The sequence below is a fragment of the Panthera leo genome, chromosome A1 (genome assembly GCF_018350215.1).
Source record: "Panthera leo isolate Ple1 chromosome A1, P.leo_Ple1_pat1.1, whole genome shotgun sequence".
NCBI classification, from domain to species: domain Eukaryota; kingdom Metazoa; phylum Chordata; class Mammalia; order Carnivora; family Felidae; genus Panthera; species Panthera leo.
Genome location: NC_056679.1, coordinates 38782910 through 38804812, shown reverse-complemented (window position 1 = coordinate 38804812; position 21903 = coordinate 38782910). Strand labels below are relative to the sequence as shown.

Here is a 21903-nt window from a genome sequence, read left to right as displayed (position 1 = left end):
TCAATATCACTTTAATTAGATGATTAAACCATTGCTTTATTTTTGATTTATTTCAAAGAATCAATATTTGAGCTGGTTGATTTTCTCTATTTTATTCGTATTTTTATGTCTCATCTATTTCATTCTTTTTACTTTAGGTTTAGTTTGCTCTTCTTTTTCCAATATGTTAAGGTAAAAAATTAGATTGTTCTGAGATCTTTCCCTCTCTGTTTCTAGAGACATTTAAAATTAAAATTTTCCTCTAAGCACTGATTCCACTGCATTCCATAAGTTTTTGTATGTTGTGTTTTTATCTTCATTCCTTCATTTATTTCAAAGTATTTTCTTCTGAGTATTTGACTCAATGGTTTTTATTTAAAAAATTTCTAGATGTTTGTGAATTTCCCCAATTTACTTCTTTTACTGACTTTCAATTTCATTCTATTGTGGCTAAAGAACATATTTTTTTTTTAATTACTTCAATCCTTATATTCTTTGAGAGTTTTATGGTCTAACATACAGTCTACTCTGGAAAATATTCTATGTGTAGTTCAGAAAAAATATATATTCTACACTTGTTGGCTGGAATGTTCTATAGACTTCTGTGAGGTCCAGTTGCTATATAGTATTGTTCAGATATCATTTCTTTTTGTTTTCTTTTGCCTACTTATTATATCCATTATTGAAAGCATGGTATTGAAGTCACTAATTTATATTGTTGAACTATCTACTTTTCTCTTTAATTCTCTCAGGTTTTGTTTCATGTTTGGGGGCTCTGTTGTTAGGTATACATAATGCTTAGAACTATTATATCTTATCGATGGACTGATGCTTTTATGTCTTTCTTTGTCTATAGTAACAAAGGTTTTCTTATAGTCTAATGACTTCATGTTTTTACAACATTTCCAGTTTTTTTTTGGTTACTATTTGCATAATAGTTCTTTACCTAATCTCTTACTTTCAAACTTTGTGCCTTTAAATCCCAATTGTGTATCCTGTAGACAGTATATAGTTGGATCATATTTTCTCATCCATTTTGCCAATGTCTGCTTTTAACTGGAGTGTTTAATCAATTCATGTGTAATGCTGTTGTTAATGTAGGATTTATTTCTCATTGTGCTACTTGTGTTCTATGTGTCTTATGTATTGTTTCTTCCTTTATTTTTCAAATGTAGTCTTCATTTGACTTCATTTCAAGTTTTTGGTTGATTTCCAGTTTTCTGAAAAACTTGATTGTGAAAACTTTAGTAGGTTTATATGGTACTTCTATGGGGAAAGTTTTTGGAGGTACTTATTCCACCATTTTGATGACATCATTCTCAACATTAGATGTTGTTTCTTTGATCTCTACTCTAGCACTTTCTTCAGTATAAATACATGCTGACATTTTTCCATGAGGTAAATTCTCTTGAACCTATTCTCCTGACAGCTATTCTCCAAATATTTTGTTACAGCTGCTCAAATTCCTTTCCATTCTTGTTCTTGTTTGTTGTTCTCCTATCTTCTGCTAAATCTGACATTCACTCTCAGCACTCCACAAAAATGGCACTTGTCATGGTCATCTGAACTCCATGTTACTATACAAAATACTTGTATTTTAGACTATATTTTATGTATTATATTTAGTTCTCATTTTACTCAAGTACTCAGTGACATCTGATGAAGAGTAGCACTTTCTGCTCCTTGATAAAATTTTGCAATTGTCTTCTGGGACACCCTAGTCTGCTGATTTTCCTTGTACCATACCTATCACTCCTTGCCAATATTATTTAATGGTACTCTCTCTTTGCCTTGATGTTGAAAAATTCTGGGGATCAGTCCTTGGTCATTGCCATATATACTCTCTGTTGGTAATGACATTCAATATCAAGGTATTAAATGCTACACGTATGTTGACAATTCTTATACCCAAACCAGATTCTTCTCTCACACTGCAGATAAATAACCGCTCTACCTGCACTCTTCCCAATATCACACAATGTTGTAACTACGTTAAGTGATTCAGATTTTCTTTCTCAATAGATTATAAACCATATATACATTACAGAATGTTTTAGTTTAGTTTTACACATTTTAACTCAAAATGGATATATCAATAAACTAATACTCTCCTGAGATATCCTTTTGTACTCAACAGTAAGTGCATGATTCTTCATATTTTGCTTATAACATTATCTTTTTGTTCATCATTCTACATATATATTGGCTATATATTGGCTATTTAGATTTTCCTTACTTATTTTTAAAACATTGTTTTCTTTTTTAATTTATTCATCCATTTTGAGAAAGAGAGAGACTGAGTGGGTGAGGGCAGACAGAGGGAGACAGAATCCCAAGCAGGCTCCACAGTGTCAGCATAGAACCCAATGAGGGGCTCGATCCCATGGACCATGATCATGACCAAAGCCAAAATCAAGAGTTGGACACTTAACCGACTGAGCCACCCAGGTACCCCAATTCAGATTTTAGTTTTAAGCAAAATGTGTCTAGAACTGTGACATATTTGAAATTTTACTCTGCTTATATTATAAGCTAGCAAATTAGACTGATACAGTCAGAGATGCTGGCAGATGACAAAGGATCCATGGGTCAGATCAAAATGACTTTATTATTCATAGCACAGCAGACAGCATAGGCTTCATGTTGTCTTCTGTTGCTTTTGTTCCTCAGGTACTTTCAAGGCAGTTTAGAGATTGGCCTAGATAGACTAATGGTTTTGTGACACAGCTGAGGAACTCAAGTTTTTGTAGAGTACTTCTAGCAAAACTACACTGCCTTTGCCTGAGAAGAATGCATCTTTCTAGGAAACAAATATACTCTCTGCACCCTGAGACAGATAATACCTTAATTGCCCTTCAAAAAAGACAAGGAAATTATGTTGTGATGAAACAAAAGAATAGTATAAATGTATGGGAAAAAATAAATTATAAGCAAAATAAGATGAAACATTTTGCTAATGTTAAGGTGTACAAGAGAACATTAATTCATTATTCTAGGGGTGCCTGGGTGGCTCAGTCACAGTTGAGGGTCTAACTCTTGATTTCAGTTCAGGTCATGATCCCAGCATCATGGGATGGAGCCTCACATGGGGCTCCATGCTAAGCGTGGAGCTTGCTTGGGAGCTCTCTTTCTCTCTTTCTCTCTCTCTCTCTTCCTCTCTCTCTCTCTGTCTCTCTCTCCCCCCCCCCCTCCTTCTGCCCTCCCTCACTCTCTAACAACACAAACAAAAAAGTAATTATTCTACTCATTTAGGTTAAAATAGGCAAAACTTCAAGCTGTTGACCATATAAATACATGTAAATAGATAGTCCAAAACAAAAACTGATATGATATATGTAGATATGCCATGTGGAATATTCTCCCAACAAAGAGACTATGAAAATCTTTTAATCAACTTTACACTGGATTTCATGTGTTTCTTTTATGCTGATTTATAGGAGTCTCTAATGTACACAGATTATTGTATTTTGAAAATTTTGTCAATATATTTTCCGTTCCTTTTATGTTTTGTTCTCAAAGATTACATCCTGGGAAATAACCTACGTGAAAATCTTAGAGAATAATCTACTCATTGGGAGAGACATACATTTTATCATTCAAAGCCCTGGTTTTAAATCCTAGCTATTATTTTATAATATATGGCATATATTTATAAACTCTAAGCATTATTTGACAAATTAGACTAGCAATACCTAACTACCAATAATTTTGTTATGATGAAAGGAGACAGAATTTGCAAATGCACAAAACAAAAGTGTTTTAATTATCATCAGATTCCAGAAAATTTTAATTAGTTTCATTTTTGTAGTTAATTGGTATGCATATGAAAGTTGCGTAACAAATACCAGCAAATTGCTATGCAGAGATCCTTGCAAAAATGACAGCAAATAATCATCCAGAATTATTTACAACAATTGATATGTCTAGTATCAAATGACAAATTTTAAGAGAAGTTATTTATAAATGATATTTTGGCTCTTTCACTTGCTGTTATGTTCCTTTTTCTGTTACATTTTTGACTTTGTGTCATGAATAATTTTCCACTACCATATATTTTAAAATGGAAAATATAATGAAATAACATAATTTCTGACTCAACTGTATAGAGCTTATTTTTGAAATATGTCATAAAATGAATTTAAAATAATATACTCTTATAAAATTCAATATTTATCTTAATGTTTTTAAAATTACAAAAAACATAAGGCTTTATGTATATAACATTCTTAACTTTTTTCTCAAAAAAAAACTAGTGAATTTTAATCCATGCTTTGTTAAAATGTTTGTGAATAATATCAAAATTAATCTATAACTATTTTTTTATTTTTTTTATTGTTTATTTATTTTTGAGAGAGACAGAGCACTAGTGAGGGAGGGGCAGAGAAAGAGGAAGATACAGAATCTGAAACAGGCTCCAGGCTCTGAGCTGTCAGCACAGAACCTGATGTGGGGCTTGAACCCATGAACCGTGAGATCATGACCTGAGCCAAATCAGCCGCTTAATCGACGGAGCCACCCAGGAGCTTCCAATGTAACTTTGTATTTTGAAAGTTTCATTCTGTCTAATCACATTTTGAAAAATACGTAAAGTTTAATAATATGGGCATTTTAGGGGCGACTGAGTGGCTCAGTCAGTTAAGTGTGTGACTCTTGATTTTGGCTCAGGTCATGACCTCAGGGTTCATGAGTTTGAGCCCTGTGTTGGGCACGCTGCTAATAGCCTGGAGCTTGCTTGGGATTCTCTCTCTCCCTGTCTCTCTGTCCTGCTTGTGCATGCTGTCTTCTCAAAACAAATAAATATTAAAAAAGAAAATACCTAAAAAAAAAAAACTAATATGACATTTTACTAATAATAAAGTCAATCAGGATTGAAAAAAGTAAAACTAGTTTACTTCTGTGCAAAAATTATGGCTTTTTAAATTACTTGGCTTTAGAATAATAATAAACATTTACAATAAGATTGTGATATATTTTACTATCATTAATCCACACATATTGTACTTTAACATCAACACTGGCTTGATTCAGACATATTAATATCACTGATTTCAGAAGGCTGAATTTAAGCTTAAATAAAAATATGAAGTAAAATTTAGAATCTGTCATTTCTTGATTACTTGTTTTAGCTTTTAATTTCAACATGTAGTTTCATGTGTTTCCTTTTGGTCAGAGGGATGCTTATAGTAACTCAAACTACAGTCTCCTATAAAAATACGTGACAATGATTATGTATAGATTCATAATACTTGCATTTTAGTATGGTTAATTTGGTATTATAAATAAACATTTTAAAGATACATTTTGGGGCATACCATAAGCTAAATAACAAAGTTTAAAGTATTTCTAATGTTGTAAAACAATAATTATACTAAAATTATGCTTAAAATATACTACTCAAGAAATCTTATAAAAATTTATTTTAAATCCAATCACAAAGCATTGGGTTTTCTTTTGAAGGGAACATTTTCTAGATTTTAATTGGATCAGCAGCATGTATAAAAACATAAAATTATAAAAACAGCTCCAAAATACAAATTCTATTCTATTTTTTCAGTATTGAATAGGACCTTATTAGAGAATGGGATAATAATGTAATTCACCTTGATATTGCTCTTGTTCATCTATTTCTATATACAGACAAAATGATAGAGCATAAACGCATTAACACTGAAAATAATAATATGTAATATGACTCATATTGAAGTGATTTCATTTAGGAAATATATTGTTACATCTCATTATCATAAAATCTTTACAAATGTAGCTGTAGTCTATACATAATTATCCATGTATTGCTTTCTAAGTCATCAGAACTTCAAAACAACTGTGCTATTAGTACAAATGAGAGGTTTATGAATACCTAAGAATTGCAAGTGATACTAAATTTATGCATCAATTACTTATGGTAATTAGCAAATATCAATATTATCATTACCTTGTTTGGACAATAGAATATTAACATTAATCCCTGAGTTAACAACTTCAAATAAGCAAACATATGTACCACTATAATATTAAGCAAATGGACTATAAAAGTTTTCATTACAAAATAATGAAAATGACTGTTGAACTAATTAAAATAACTTTAATTTATTAAAATAAAAACTATTCTTTTCAATTTGTGTTACTTCTCTCTGAAAGTAGGAAACAACTGAAGTGAAACAATAAAAATATAATCATTAGGTTAAATTTATATAATGTACTTACTGTAAACTAAGAGGTCTTCTGATTTTGTTAAAGAAAGTATTTCCTGTTGTTCCCTGTTGGATATATTTATATTATTGTAATTTAATATTCTAACAAAACTGTTCAGGTCATTTCATAGTAACCTTCAACTAATAGAAGGAATTTGCAAGAAAATCAGAATCTAGTTTGCCTTGTTAGATGTGGTTTTCCAGCAACTTATTTATTTATTTATTTTTAACATCTCCACACAATGAGAGTTTGAAAGTTTTTTTAAATACCACTGGGAAATGCAAACCTGCTTTATCATATTTGGGGTACTTTGTAGGAATAACTTGGTTAAGGCACAGGTAGAGAGATTCAAATTACTTAATTCTGAAGTCCCTAATGGAACACTTAAAGTTATTGGTAGATTGGGTTCCTGAGTCCTTCACATTTTGGAAGTTACTCTTTGTATGATAAGTCACTCTTTCATCAAAATAATATTTATTGTGGGAAGATGCCAGAATAAGAAGAACCAGTGATCTGTCTCCACACCTAGACAACAATTGCACTGTCAGAACCTATCTGATGTAACTATTATGGAACTCTGGAGTCTACTGAAGGCTTGTAACTCCAGGGAAAGGCTTAGAAAGTAATTTGTGGTTAATTTCAGTCACTCTCAGCTCTATGCACAGTAACAACTATTCATACTCCACCCCTAGATACAAGGCAGGCAGCTGTACAAGTGTCCCTGGAGTTCCTTGCACATAGCTTGTGGGAGCCACAAAGAGCAAAAAAGGACTCTCTTCTCCAAATATTGGGGATCAGTGTGGGTAATTTTTAAATGTTAGGCATAATATCCATGGTAACCACAAATAAAATAGCTATAGCATATATACAAAAGAAAATGAGAAAGGAATTTAAACATTCCACTTCAGAAAAAAACAACTAAATAAAAAAGAAGAAAATAATACAGGAAACAAGAGAAAAAAAGCTGTAAGGCAGTTAGAAAACAGAAAAATGACAAAAGTAATTTTGACAAAATAAAAATCAGTAATTACTTTTAAGTGTAAATGGATTAAACTCTCTAATCAAAAGTCTGACACTAGCAGAATGGATAAAAACACATGATCCAAGTATATTATGTGTACGAGACTCACTTTAGAACCAAGTGCATGAAAAAGATACCCCATGCAAATAGTAACCAAAAGAGAAGAGAGGTAGCTATACTAATATCAAACAAAATATATTTCAAATTTTAAATAAAGGTTATGAGGGACAAAAAGGACATTTTATGTTAATAAAAGGTTCAATACAGAGAGACATAACAATTATAAATATTTATATACCTAGTACACCTGGGTGGCTCAGTCGGTTAAGTGTCCAACTTCAGCTCAGGTCATGATCTCACAGTTCGTGGGTTCAAGCCCTGCATCGGGCTCTGTGCTGACAGCTCAGAGCCTGGAGCTTGTTTCAGATTCTATGTCTCCCTCTCTCTCTACCCCTCCCCTGCTCACGCTCTGTCTCTCTCTCAAAAATAGATAAACATTAAAAAGAAAATTTTAATAAATAAATAAATATTTATACACCTAATGATGACCACTGAGACACACACACACACAAACACACACACACACACACACATACATATATATACATATATATATATATATATGTATATATATGTATATATATGTATATATATACACAAAACATCACAGAATTGAAGGGAGAAATAAACAATTCTACAACAACAGTTGGAGACTTCAATATTATATTTACCATAATGGGTAGAATGACCAGACAGAAGATAAAGATATAAATAACAAAACCAAGACAATAAACCAACCATATCTAATAGGCATATAAAGAACACTATACACAAAAACAGATACACATTATTCTCAACTGCACATGGGACATTTTCCAGGATATATCATACAAATGGACACAAAGTAATTCTCAATAGCTTATAAAAGACAGATATCAGAAAAAGTATCTTCTCTGACCACAGCGGGATGAAGTCAGTAATATATTAACAGGAGAGAAACTGAACAATTCACAAATATTTGGAAATTACACATCACACTCTTTAAAACCAATAGATCCAAAAAGATATCACAAAGGGAATTAGGAAGTATTTAGAGACTAGTGAAAATCAAAACAGGACATACCAAAACTTATGGGACAAATAAAAAGGGGGAAATTTATAGCAATAAACACTTACATTTAAAAAAAATAAACATTTCAAATCAACAAAATAACTTTATAACTCAATGAGCTAGAAAGAGAACAAATTAACCTTAAGTTAGCAGAAGGAAAGAAATAATAAAGATTAGATCACAGATAAATAAAATAGAGAATAAAAAACAATGAAGAAAATCAATGAAACCAAATGTTGGTTCTTTGAAAAGAGCCACAAAATTGACAAACTTTTAGCTAGATTGACTAAAAAAAGAGAGAAGACTTAAATTACTAAATTCAGAAATGAAAGTGGGAACATTACTAACAACTCTACAGAAATAAAAAAAAGATTATAAAAGAATACTACGAACATTTGTATGACAAGAAATTGGATAACCTAGATGAATTGGATAAATTCCCAAAAACACAAAGCCTACCAAGACTGAATAACAAAGTAGAAAAATCTGAAAAGATCCACAACTAATAAGGAAATTGAATCAGTAATCAAAAGTCCCCTGAAAAAATGTACTGGGTATGATGGTTTCAGTGGTGAATTATACCAAACTTTATACCAAACATCGGTCATTTCAATTAATGTGCTACACCTGATTAACAAAATAAAAGATTGAAATCACATGATCATCTCAATAAATTCAGGAAAAAACACTGAATAAAACCCCATACCTTATGATAAAAACACTCATCAAACTAGGAATAGAAGGAAACCGCCTCAACATAATAAAAGCCATATATGAAAAAACCCACAGCAAACATCATGGTAAATGGTGAAAACTAAGAGCTTTTTCTTTAAAGTCAGGAAAAAGGCAAGGATTCCTACCCTTACCACTTTTATTCAACATACCACAGGAAATTCTAGCCAGAGTAGATAGTCAAGAAAAAGAAATTAAACTAAATTAGAAAAGAAGAAGTAAAATTATCTCTTTTTGCAGATGATACTATCTTATTTGTAGAAAATCCTAAAAAAATCCACCAAAAACCCTGTCAGAACTAATAGTAAATTTAGCAAATTAGCAGGATACAAAGTCAACCCATAAATTATCAGCTGCATTTATCCACTAACAATGAACTTAAAAATAAAATTACAAAACAATTCCACTTACAATATTTACCAATAAGAAAAAAATACTTAGGAATTATCTTCACTAAGGAAGTGAAATATTTATAAAATAAAAGCTATAAAACACTAATGGAAGAATTGAAAAACCACATAAATATAAAGAAATACATCCCATTTTCATTGATTGGAAAACTTAGTATTGTAAAGATGTTAATACTACCCAAAAGTGATCTACAGATTCAATGCAATTCCTATCAAAATCTTAATTTGTTTTGCAAAAATAGAAAAACTTATCTCAACATTCATATGGCTTCTAAAGGGACCCAAAATAGCCAAAGCAATCTCTAAAAAGAAAAAACCTAGAGAACTCATGGTTTCTGATTTCAAAATATACCACAAAGCTAAAGTAATCAAAACACTGTGGTGCTGGCATAAAGACAGTGTATATATCAATGGAAAAGAATACAGAGAGCCCCAAAATAAACCCTTGCATATATGATCAAATAATTTTTGATAAAAGTGCCAAGACCATTCAGTTGGGACAGGACTGTTGTTTTCAAGAAATGGTCCTGGGAAAACTGGATATCTACTTGCTAAAGAACGATGCTAGGCCCTTACTTTTAACACTATAAAAAAATTAACTCAAAATCAATCAAATACCTACATTTATAATATCTAAAACTATAAAATTCTTACAAGAAAACATAGAGCAAAAGCTTCACAACAATTCAGCCTTAATTTTTTGGATCTGACACCAAAGGCAAAAGCAAAAAAATAAAAATAGACAAACTAGATAGAATGAAAATTTTAAATTTTGTGCCTCAAAAGACACTATCAAAAGAGTAAATAAAAACACACAAAATAAGAGCCAGTATTTGAAAATCATGTATCTGTCAAGTGACTAATAACCAAAATGTATAGGGAACTAAGCAACAATAACATAAACACCTCAATTCAAAATGGACAACAACTTGAATAGATATTTCTCCAAAGAAGATGTACACATGGCTAAGAAGCCCATAGAAGATGTTCAACATCACTGATCACTGGAGATACGCAAGTCAAAAGTATAATGAGATACCACCTCACACCCATCAGGATGGCTATTATTAAAAAAAAGAAAAGAAAAAAAAATAAATGTGGTGAAGACATGAAGAAAGTGCCTTAGGCACTTCTGGTAAGAATGTGAAATTGTACAGCCAATGTGGAAAACCTGGTGGTTCCCCCCAAAATAGTGATGATGGTTGCACAGCATGGAGTATAATTAATACCACTGAACTCCTAACAGTGTTAAAACAGTGTTTTTAAATTCTTTAGAGACAACATAGTTTCCTACTACCTGCTACTTTGGCAGATCTTCCCCTCTCCACTGCACTGGGAACATTACTGCCAATTCCCTACTTCTTGAAATGGCCAAGGAAGAATTTCACAATATGTATCTATGCTGGCCTCACAGTCCACATTTATTTGCTCATCACTGTTACAGAGGACAAAACATGCCTGGTGGGACTGAATCCATCCCTATTCTATGAGTGAGAACCTTCCTGATTTAGGATGGAATATCCTACATGATCCCCGTCCTCATTACCATAGTTGACTGGTACAGGATGAACCAGTCAGAATGAAGAACAGGGGCTGTGTTAAAGACATTTATTTTCACTTTCAGGTTGTGGTTCTGCAGACAGGAGGCCTAGTACTGTCTCAGCCATTTTGTTGCCATCAGGCAAAGAAGTCTGGGGTCAAGTCAGAAGAGAGGAAAATACAGTCAAAGGAACTAAAGAGAAATGGACCCAGATCCTAATCTATATGGGACTAAAGCCAGCCATACCTCTGGATTTTCAGTACAGGTCACAATAACTCCTTATTTGAGCTAGGTTATGTTTTCTACTATTTGTTAAACTAGAAGTCATAGCTGCTTCAAAGAGGAATAATTCTGCTTTATTCAACTGTGTAATACCAACATTTTTTCATAGAATTACTTTTAAATTAATGAAGTTGGGGCGCCTGGGTGGCTCAGTCGGTTGGGTGGCCGACTTCGGCTCAGGTCATGATCTCGTGGTCCGTGAGTTTGAGCCCCGCGTCGGGCTCTGTGCTGAGAGCTCAGAGCCTGGAGCCTGTTTCAGATTCTGTGTCTCCCTCTCTCTGACCCTCCCCCGTTCATACTCTGTCTCTCTCTGTCTCAAAAATAAATAAATGTTAAAAAAAAATTAAAAAAAAAATAAATTAATGAAGTTAATCCAAAAGGATTTACATTTTATGGATTGAGAATAAAAAAAAAATAAAGAGTAAAGTTTTATTTTCCTTTGACTTCTGCAGGACTTACTGAAATAATATTTTATTTGAAGACGGTTGTTCTAAATTTTGTGTCTGGTTCTGAAATGTTAAAAATAATGCTTGGTGTATAAATACCATGCCAAAAAAGATCTGCCTAAGCTTTGCTGCTTTCTATTTTCATCTAGTTAATGAAGCTTATTTAGCTCTTTTTCATTTCTTCAATTTTATTTTTTAATCATTTGCAGGTATCTCCTCTTCATTTTTCTCTTTGACCTGTGAACAATCCACTTTGAAAATGATATCTTGATTTTGTAATTAATCCTGTGGTTTCTAGGTGTAGAGGTAGGTCACAATTGATCATAATGAGTTTACCTCTTATTCTACAAAATTCACTAAAAGAGTTGATGTTTCACCTCCAGTGATAAGATGTTATGTGCTGAGGTCACCTTCTAGCTTGCTGAAATTTTCATTAAAAAGGGAGGAAAAGAAAAATCTTTCAGCTGAATTGGAGACACTGTGACTATCAACAACATTTTGCATCAAGAACCTATTAAATTTTCCAGTATTAGCCCATGGGATTAACTCATTATTATTATTATGATTGATGCATGGTATTTTTACATACTTTGAGAGTCCTAAAATAACATTACTTGTCTCTATTATAGACATATATTTGTAATTACTGATTCAAACCAGAGATATTCAATAATGTTACTCAATATTTTCCTCATATATTATCATTTCTTAAAGGAAAACATGTTTTCCATATTCTCTCACATGTTTAATAAAGCTACAGGTCCCAAATACGAACTCTTTTTTTTCACTTAACCCAGAATTAAACAGTATCTTCATAGACTAAATCTATAGGTAAGAAATGATTCAATCCTTTGGGTAATCATTTTGAGACAAAATCAAAAGGTCACTGTGATACATCTGCATATTTTATTTAAAAAATATTTGACTTAAAGCACACATACACGTTTCAATTTGATTTTTTAAATATTCAGAGAGCAACACGGGATAATTAACTATGGAGCCCATGTTTTCTACTCTTGTATTTTTCCTTATTATACTCTTCACCATTGATCAGCCCTTATTATTTACTTTTGTCTTCCACAACACTCTAATCAGCTACATAATTACCCTCAAGCCCAAACTGTCATCATTCTAATTTTGTGACTTTTCCAATCCATATTTGTGCTGCTGAGTGTGACTGTAATCTTTGTAAATAACTAGCTAACTATCACTGGACACTTAAAACAATCATACTATATTTCTCTAGTCATCTCCTTTATTTTGTGCAGTAATCATTCAAGCCTTCAACACTTTCCTCAATCATCTCCTTTCCAAGATCCACTGCCATTCAAAAATTGATTTCACCGTTCACTTCTAAAAAAACAATCATTATAAATTATACAAAAGTTCACTATAGCTTTAGAACATCTGAACGGGCTAACATCCTTCTCATATTCTCTAGACTCTATGAAAGATAAATCAATTCAATTGCGTTTTGACTCAAATGTCCTCCTATCATCTCAGGAACCTCACTTAATGAGTTTTCCCATTAATAGCTAACATATACAAAAACATTCTCTACTCCTTTCTCTCACCATATAGTTTAACCTTGCATACATCTTTCACATCATAAGCAACGACAATACTGTCTTCCATGTAAATTCAAGATTCCTGAGAAAATATCCCATGTAATATTCAACAAAAATTAATTCTACTAGACCTATTCTGCTCTTTAAAGCAACTTTTGTCAAAATCATCAACTTCCTTTCAGCTAAATTTAACAGAATGACTTTAGGTCTATTCTTACTTAAATATCTGTGGCATTTGACAAATTTTATCAAATCTTCATCTTTTAGCAGATTCTTCCATTAGATGCATACAGAATAATAGTTCCTTAACACTTTATTTAATGGGAGTATGGCCCTACTGACAAGTTGACTGCAGATTTCTATTTTTCAGAACTGTGAGATACAAATTTCTGTTGTGTTAAGCCATCTAGCTTGTGGTACCCTGTTATGGAGCCCTAGTAAATGAATACAGACTTTTTTTCCCAAATATCCTTGGCTTTCTTCTGTTCCAATCTTCAAGCTCTTAATATGCCATCGTATTAATTACAGTGGCTACAATTACCATCAACAATAGGAAAAATCTTCACACAACATTCAAGGCTTTTGAGGTTCTATGCTTGTTTTTTAAGGTTAACTGTTTTACATGTGCCCTGTGTACTCCATACCCTTTGTATAGGGACTAAGGGCTGGTATCTTAGATCAGAAACCAGCTCTAAACACTATCTGTCTTTGGAAAAGCCACTAAACTTTTTAAGTCTCAATTTCCGGACTTGCAAATTGAAGTTATAAAAGTACAACAATGTTACTCTATAACTATCCTATCAGTCCTCTTATTCCTTTTTTTAAAAATTTTTAACTGAGCATAAATAGGGTTTTCCAATGCCAAGATCTGGATGTATTGAAAAAAATCAACCCTCTAAATGAAGGCAGAAAAAGTTTATTATGTGTATCACCATGTATTTTCTATTTCTTAACAGCTCTCTTTTATTCCTGTCTAAAGATCCAGAAAAAATAAAAAACTAATTTGAGAAACAGTATCAACACAAGCACAAAATACCAATTAGCTGATTATTACTGATCAATAGCAATAATTTTTATATGGAGCCATTTAAAATAGGCTTGATTTCTGATTTAATGGTTCCCAATAAAAATCAACAATTGAAAAATTAGTATACATCTATTTTGATTCATTTAATAGATTTCTACCAAGACACAATTCAATATTTATCACCAAATATATTAGTACAGTTTCTGATTATGTTTTATCTTTCCTCCTGATTGTTTTTAATGTTTATTTTTGAGAGAGAAAGAGAGAGAGAGAGAGAGAAAGAGAGAGAGAGAGAGACAGAGCACGAGTGGAGGAGGAGCAGCGAAAGAGGGAGACACAGAATCCGAAACAGGCTCCAGGCTCTGAGCTGTCAGCAAAGAGCCCAACGCAGGGGCTCGAACTCACAAACCATGAAATCATGACCTGAGCGGAAGCCGGACACCCAACTGACTGAGCCACCCAGGTGCCCCTTTCCTCCTGATTGCTTAAAAACTGTATATTCTCTCTTGATATACTTAAACTACTCAGATTTGTTGTTGATGACATTTTGTTTGTTTTTATACTAGTGTTTGCCCATGGTATTGCTGTTGTTCTTACACAATTTTTAATGCCCATTCACAGTTAAGGGCACATTCATAGAATTAATAGTTTAGGTGTTGAACTATTCCCAGGATTTTTAGTTGAAGAGTTTATAAGTACTGTATATACATATAGGACAAAAATGCATTAATAGAAATTATAAAGTTTATTGGTTCCACCTAGTGGCAATGCAAAGCAAGTTAAAAATAAAATTAGCACTATGATATTATTAAAAGGCTAGGACTCCGAAAAGTCTACTTATATGACCTTTCCATTTTGGTGGATATTAAATGCTTAAAATAAACCTACTATTTTAAAAACTCATATAAATGAATTTCAGATTTCTATACCAATTTTCTGGTAAAATAAGTTCCCCCCTGCATCTCTAATTTAAAAGAGCTGTCTGAACAAAAAAGAGCTAATAACTAAAATAGTATCTCCTGTAATTGTAAAGTTTTTTGTTATTTTTTAGATTTTTTTCTACTAATTAAGCATATGTTTCCCTCTACATATCTATTAATTGCCATTCATTAAGCTGTTGGGACCTGAATAAATAGCCATAAGGATGTTTATAAATGATGAAAAACAAAACACATAAATCTATAAGGTAATATGATAGTTCTTATAGGGAAATTCATCATTATTATGAGCTAATACATGAAATGCTTTCAACAAGTAATCATTTTATCAGCAAAAGTCCCAAATTTTCTACAAAATAGCACTCAAGCAGTCGAAATGTTTTCACAATAAAAAATACTAAATTATGTTTCCTTCAAATTGCATAATTAGTTGTGATATCCCATGCTAATTGTATTTATTATCATAAACATGACAAAATAATGATATATGAATAAACTATTTTTTCCAGGACAGATATCGTTAGAACACCTGTCAAGAAAATTATTTTTCATCTTTGCTCCAAGAGCACCTTTGAGGTTCTTATGAAAGCTATTTATGTCTTACAACTAAATTCATTTTTATTGTCTAATGTCTGCAAAAATTCAAACTGCACATAGTGTGTTTTATCATAGAAAAATCTTTCCAGTTTAGTTATGACAGACTTGTGTTTTATATGCTGTGCAAAAATATTTGATCTGTGTACAAAACACATTACTAGGAAAATGAACATTTCCATATAACGTTGGATATTGTTAACTAAATTTTTAGATATTTTAAGAGAAGAAAATAAAAGGAAAATTACAACTGAGTATTCTTTGTCAGATAGGAGTAATATGCTACATTAGGCAAAATGAATAAAATCTTCAGCGTGTCAACTTTCAATCTTGCTTATTTAATTAATTTTACATATAAAAGCAAATGACTTAAAAACCATTCCATGATAGCAAATTACTTTACCATGTTTACCTTTGCAGCTTGCTAGAGATAAGCTAACCACATCCTTTTATAGCTGTCACAATTGTGGGGGCTTAGTGTTGTTATTATTGAACACCAGAGGAGAAATAATGGATGAAAATAGCATTATCCTTATATTCTTATCATGGTTTTTAATATTAAGTTACACTGAATCATGAAGGATGCAAGCACAAATAATATGCTGTTTGGATTAATAAAATTACTAATGTAACACATTTAATTAACATATTATGAACTGCTTACATTTCAGTATAAATATATAAATGATGCTCATTTTTAAATCATATTGTGTAATCCTATTATTTGACGATAAGGTAAATTATAAATCCAAATACCATGACTGTAGTGTAGACACAGAGAGCAAGGTTTATAACACAAAGTACTTTTCACTCCTCTCTCAGAAGAGAGATACAGACCGACAAACAGACAAGGAACATGCTGAGGGAGAAAACCTATGAGAAAAACCTATGAAAAAATACCCAGGCATTCAACAATCATTAACTCTTAGAAAAACTGAATATGTGGGAATTAAACATACCTGACTCTATGTAAAATTTCATATGGTAATCTTTCACATTTCTTCAAAAAAGTATGTCCACTGAAAAAGGTGTATCTGATGATATATGCATCCCAAACTGCAGGAATAGGAAGTATAAGTAATACTTTAAAGAATAATTAATATTCTTCACATTAATACTAGTTTGTAAAAACAGAATCTGCTTTTAATTCCAAATTCCTATATTAGAGGCATGTTCCTGCCTCAAAGCATTTCTATCCCTGTTCCAATACCTTTCCTTCCAAAACTACCTGTCTCCCCCCATCATGACCTCTAGGAATTTATTCAAATGTGTATTTCTAGTGACACCTCCCCTGACATCTGTATTTAAAATTACACTCTTTTTAAAAGTAAATGTGAGGGGCGGCTGGATGGCTCCATCAGTTGAGCATTGGACATCAGCTCAGGCCCTGCTGTCACGGCAGAGCCCACTTCAGATCCTCTGACTCCCTGTCTCTCTGTCCCTCCCCTGTAAACTCTCTTTCTCTCAAATATAAAAACATTTAAAAATAATAATAATAATAATAAAAGTAAATTTGAAAGTGAATGAAAACTCTAGTCTACCTATGATGCTCCTAATATCCTTAACCTAGGGATTCTCAGTGGCAGGTTCCTTGCTTCTTTTCTTTTCCCTAAAAGATATGAACCTTCCCCAAAGTCCATACCTTGAATCTCTAAGCTTTTTCTTTATATTTCACTTTGAATTCTCACTAATTTCCACAACTTCACAACACATGTAGGTAAACTAATTCCAAATGTAAATCAAGAGATTGCAGGTAATACACACACACACGCACACCATATAATTCAATATATATTTCCAAGATTTAAAAATTAAGATAGAATTCACATACTATAAAATTCACCCTTTTAAAAATATACAATTCAGTTGGCTTCAGTAATTTTGGAACATTTAGTATTTTCACAATATTTGTGCAACCATAATCAGAACATTTTCCTCACACCAAAAAATGTTTTACTCAGCATTCACTCCCCATTATCCCTTCTTCTGGCCCTTGGCAACTGCTAATCTATGCACCCTTTGTGTCTGCTTTTTTCACTTAGCATAAAGTTTTGGGATTCATTTGTAGTGTAGCATCTATCAGCATTTCATTCCTTTCTATGACTGAAGAATATGTCATCCTATGGATACAACATATATGATTTATATATTCATCTGTTGATGGACATTGGGTTTTTTTCAGTTTTCAGTTATAAGACCAATGCTGCTGTGAATATCCATATAAAATTGTTGGGACAGCATGTTTTCAATTATCTTGAATAAGTATGTAGAAGCAGAATTGTAGGATTATATGGTAACTCTAAGCTTATTATTTTGAGAACTGCCCAACACTTTTTCCAAAGGAGCTGCACCATTTGACATTCCTACCAGCGATGTATGAGAGTATCAGTTTCTCCACATTCTCAAAAATACTTGTTATTGTCTACAGTTTTTTAATGTTATAGCCATCTTAGTGTGTCTGAAGTGATATATTATTGCAGTTAGATTTCCCTAATGACAAGTGAGCAATGGTGGGTAGCTTTTGATATATTTATCAATAATCTAGGTATCTTCCTTGGTGAAATGTCTATTTGAAATCTTCTGCCCAATTTTAAAATTATATAATTTGCCTTTTTAATTTTGAGTTATAAAAATTATTTTATATTTAATAGATACTAGACCCTTATCAAATATAATTTGCAAATATCATTTCCCATCATGAATTGCCTTTTTTCTTTCTCGATCATGTCTTCTAAAGCACAGAAAAAGTTTGAATTTGGAAGTCCAGTTTATCATTTCTTGTTGAGGGGCGCCTGGGTGGCTCGGTTGGGCGTCCGACTTCAGCTCAGATCATGATCTCACACTTTGTGAATTCGAGCCCCGTGTCAGGCTCTGTGCTGACAGCTGGGAGCCTGAAGCCTGCTTCGGATTCTGTGTCTCTCCCTCTCTCTGCCCCTCCCCTGCTCATGCTCTCTCTCTCTCTCTCTTTCTCTCTCTCAAAAATTAAAAAACATTAAAAAAAATTTATCATTTCTTGTTGCTTGTGCTTTGGAATCACATCTAAAGAAATCAATTCTTAATCCAAGGTCACGAAGATTAGAGCTAAGTTTTCTATTAAGAGATTTATAGTTTTAGCTTATATGTTTAAATCCTTAATCTGTTTTGAGTTATTTTTTGTAGCTCATATAGTTGCAAACATATATATATACATAAATATATAGTATGTGTGTGTATATATATATATAAATTTTATATATTATACATATAAATATATATATTTAATTTTGCCAAACTTGGCTTTTATGATATTATTCAAAAGTTTTCTTTCTTCTTTTATGTTTTTTTAATAACCTGAGAAAAACTGTCACATTTAAATCCAAATCACTCTAAACAGTCTCCAAAATAACTACATCTAACAAGAAGAATTAGACTCATGTAAAACCTACTTGTTCATTTATAAAGAGTAGAAAGTAAAGATCACAAACCTCAATGCAAGCAAGAAATTAAAACCAAATCTAGAAGAACTACCTTGAACTCCCACTGAAAATCTAAATCGACAAACACTGAGCAGAAAACTTATGAGAGCTAACCTATAAAACTTTCAAAACAGACTTTAAAACTTTTTTAACTAAAAAACAATGGAATATAGGTGCATAAAACATAGATATTTTGTACAATAAAATTTATAGTCTAGAAACTGTCTCATATATATAAATATATATATATATATAATTAATATGATAATAGAACCATTTCAGATAAGTATAGCAATAATGGACTTTTTAATAAATGGTACGATAGTAATTGTATAAACATTTGGGAAATGATAAATTTTAAATATATATCAAACACAAAACAAAATAATAAAATTCAAATAGATCAGAGACATAACTTTGAAAGAAACCACACAAATATTAGAGGAAAATATATATATATATATATATATATATATATATATATATACCCCAACAAAATAATGTACAAAATACATGAACAAATATTTCAAAAATATATGCAAATGGTCCTTAAACATATGAAAATATATTTAATCTCAGATACAATAAGAGAAATGTAAATCACTACTACACTAAGATAATATTTCTTCGTTCAAACTGGCAGAAATTAAAATGTCTGAAAACATTTAACTAATAGGAACTTTGAAGAAATGGTACTCTTATCAATTGCCAGTAGAAATGCAAACTCAGCTCATAAGAAAGGAAATTCAGAAATACCTAACAATCTATGTAAATATTTAACCCTTGTGATTTAACAATCCCAATTTTAGTAATTTAACCTGATGATACACATTGACCAAATGAAAATACTCTTAAAGTTACTCATTACAACGTTTTTTTGCAGGGTATTAGTAAAAATCTAAATGTTTATATATTTCTCAGTCACAAAAAAAGAATGAAATATTGCCATTTGCAAGAATGTGGAGTTAAGAGTATATTATGCTAAAGGAAATAACTTAGAAGAAGACAAATACCATATAATTTCACTCACATGTGGAATTTAAGTAACAAAACAGATGGGGGTGCCTGGGTGGCTTAGTCGGTTGAGCATCTGACTTCAGCTCACATCATGATCTTGAGGTTCATGAGTTCCAGCCCCATGCTGGGCTCTGTGCTGACATCTCAGAGCCTTGAGCCTGTTTTAGATTCTGTTTCTCTCCCTTTCTCTCTGCCCCTCCTCACTCAGGCTACACCTCTCTCTGTGTCTCTCTCTCCTTCTCTCTGTCTCTCTCAAAAATAAATAAACATTAAAAAAAAAGAAGAAACAAAACAGATGAACACTAAAGGGGGGAAGAGAAAGGCAAACCTTAAAACAGATTATTTTTTTAATGTTTTTATTTATTTTTGAGACAAAGAGAGACAGAGCATGAGCAGGAGGGGCAGAGAGAGAGGGAGACACAGAATCCAAAGCAGGTTCCAGGCTCTGAGCTGTCAGCACAGAGCCCAATGCAGGGCTCGAATTCACGGACTGTGAGATCATGACCTGAGCTGAGTCCGACGCTTAACCGACTGAACCACCCAGGCGCCCCAAATAGATTCTTAATTATAAAGAACAGGGGTGCCTGGGTGGCTCAGTCGGTTAAGTGTCCGACTTCAGCTCAGGTCATGATCTCCCAGTTCATGGGTTCTAGCCCCACATCAGGCTCTGTGCTGACAGCTCAAAGCCTGGAGCCTACTTTGGATTCTGTATCTCCCTCTCTCTCTGCCCCTCTCCCATTCACACACTCTCTCTCTCACTGAAAAATAAATAAACATAAAAAAATAAAAATGTATTTATAAAAAAAGTTATAAAGAAAAACAGGTTTGCTGGAGGTGAGGCAGGCAGAGGGATGGGTTAAACAGGTGATGGGTATTAAGGAGGGCACTTTGTGTGATGAGCACTGGGTGTTATATGTAAGTGATGAATCACTAAATCCTACACCTGAAACTATTATTACACTATGTTAACTAACTGGAATTTAAATAAAACCTTGGAAGAAAAATAAATAAATGTCCATCTATAGAAGATTGGTTAACTATACATTATTATATCCACATAATGGATATATGCAGCTATATATGCCACTTTATAAAAGAATAAGAAAGATCTTTGTGAGCTGATATAATTGGTTATATGACAAAGTAAACCTATAATACACTGACTTTATGTATAATAGGGAAAATTAAAAAAAATACAGAGATTTGCAATTTTTCCAAAAAACATAAAAAGAACAGAAACTTCTGAGATTGGTTACATATAGAGAATGGGTTGGCATTAGGATAAAATGAATGAGGAACTGGTGATATTTCTCTGAGTATGACTTGTATAATTTTGATTTTTGGAACTATGTTACATTTTTACAAAATTAAAGCAATGAATGAAATGGGTTAAATAAACAAAACAGGAAAGGGGAAGTAAATTATAGCATATTATACTAATAAAACTAAACATAATTGCATTTCAGATAAATAGCAATAACCATGCAAAACAGAGAAAATAAAATCCCATGTAACTGTAAAATACAGTACTCTGATCCTGTAGCTTCAAGCTAAGGAGACAAAGAAAGCAATTATTAAACTCAAGTTA

The 21903-nt window shown here is 32.2% G+C and overlaps 1 long non-coding RNA gene across 4 annotated transcripts in view; it reads right to left on the bottom strand.

Moving 5' to 3' along the window:
- Positions 1-21903, bottom strand: part of LOC122213422 — a 263719-nt gene that overhangs the window by 197561 nt on the left and 44255 nt on the right. For all 4 annotated transcript variants that reach the window (XR_006199504.1, XR_006199502.1, XR_006199508.1 and 1 more), the window contains exon 2: positions 16803-16899. This is a non-coding gene — a long non-coding RNA (uncharacterized LOC122213422). The remainder of the gene's footprint in view (positions 1-16802; positions 16900-21903) is intronic.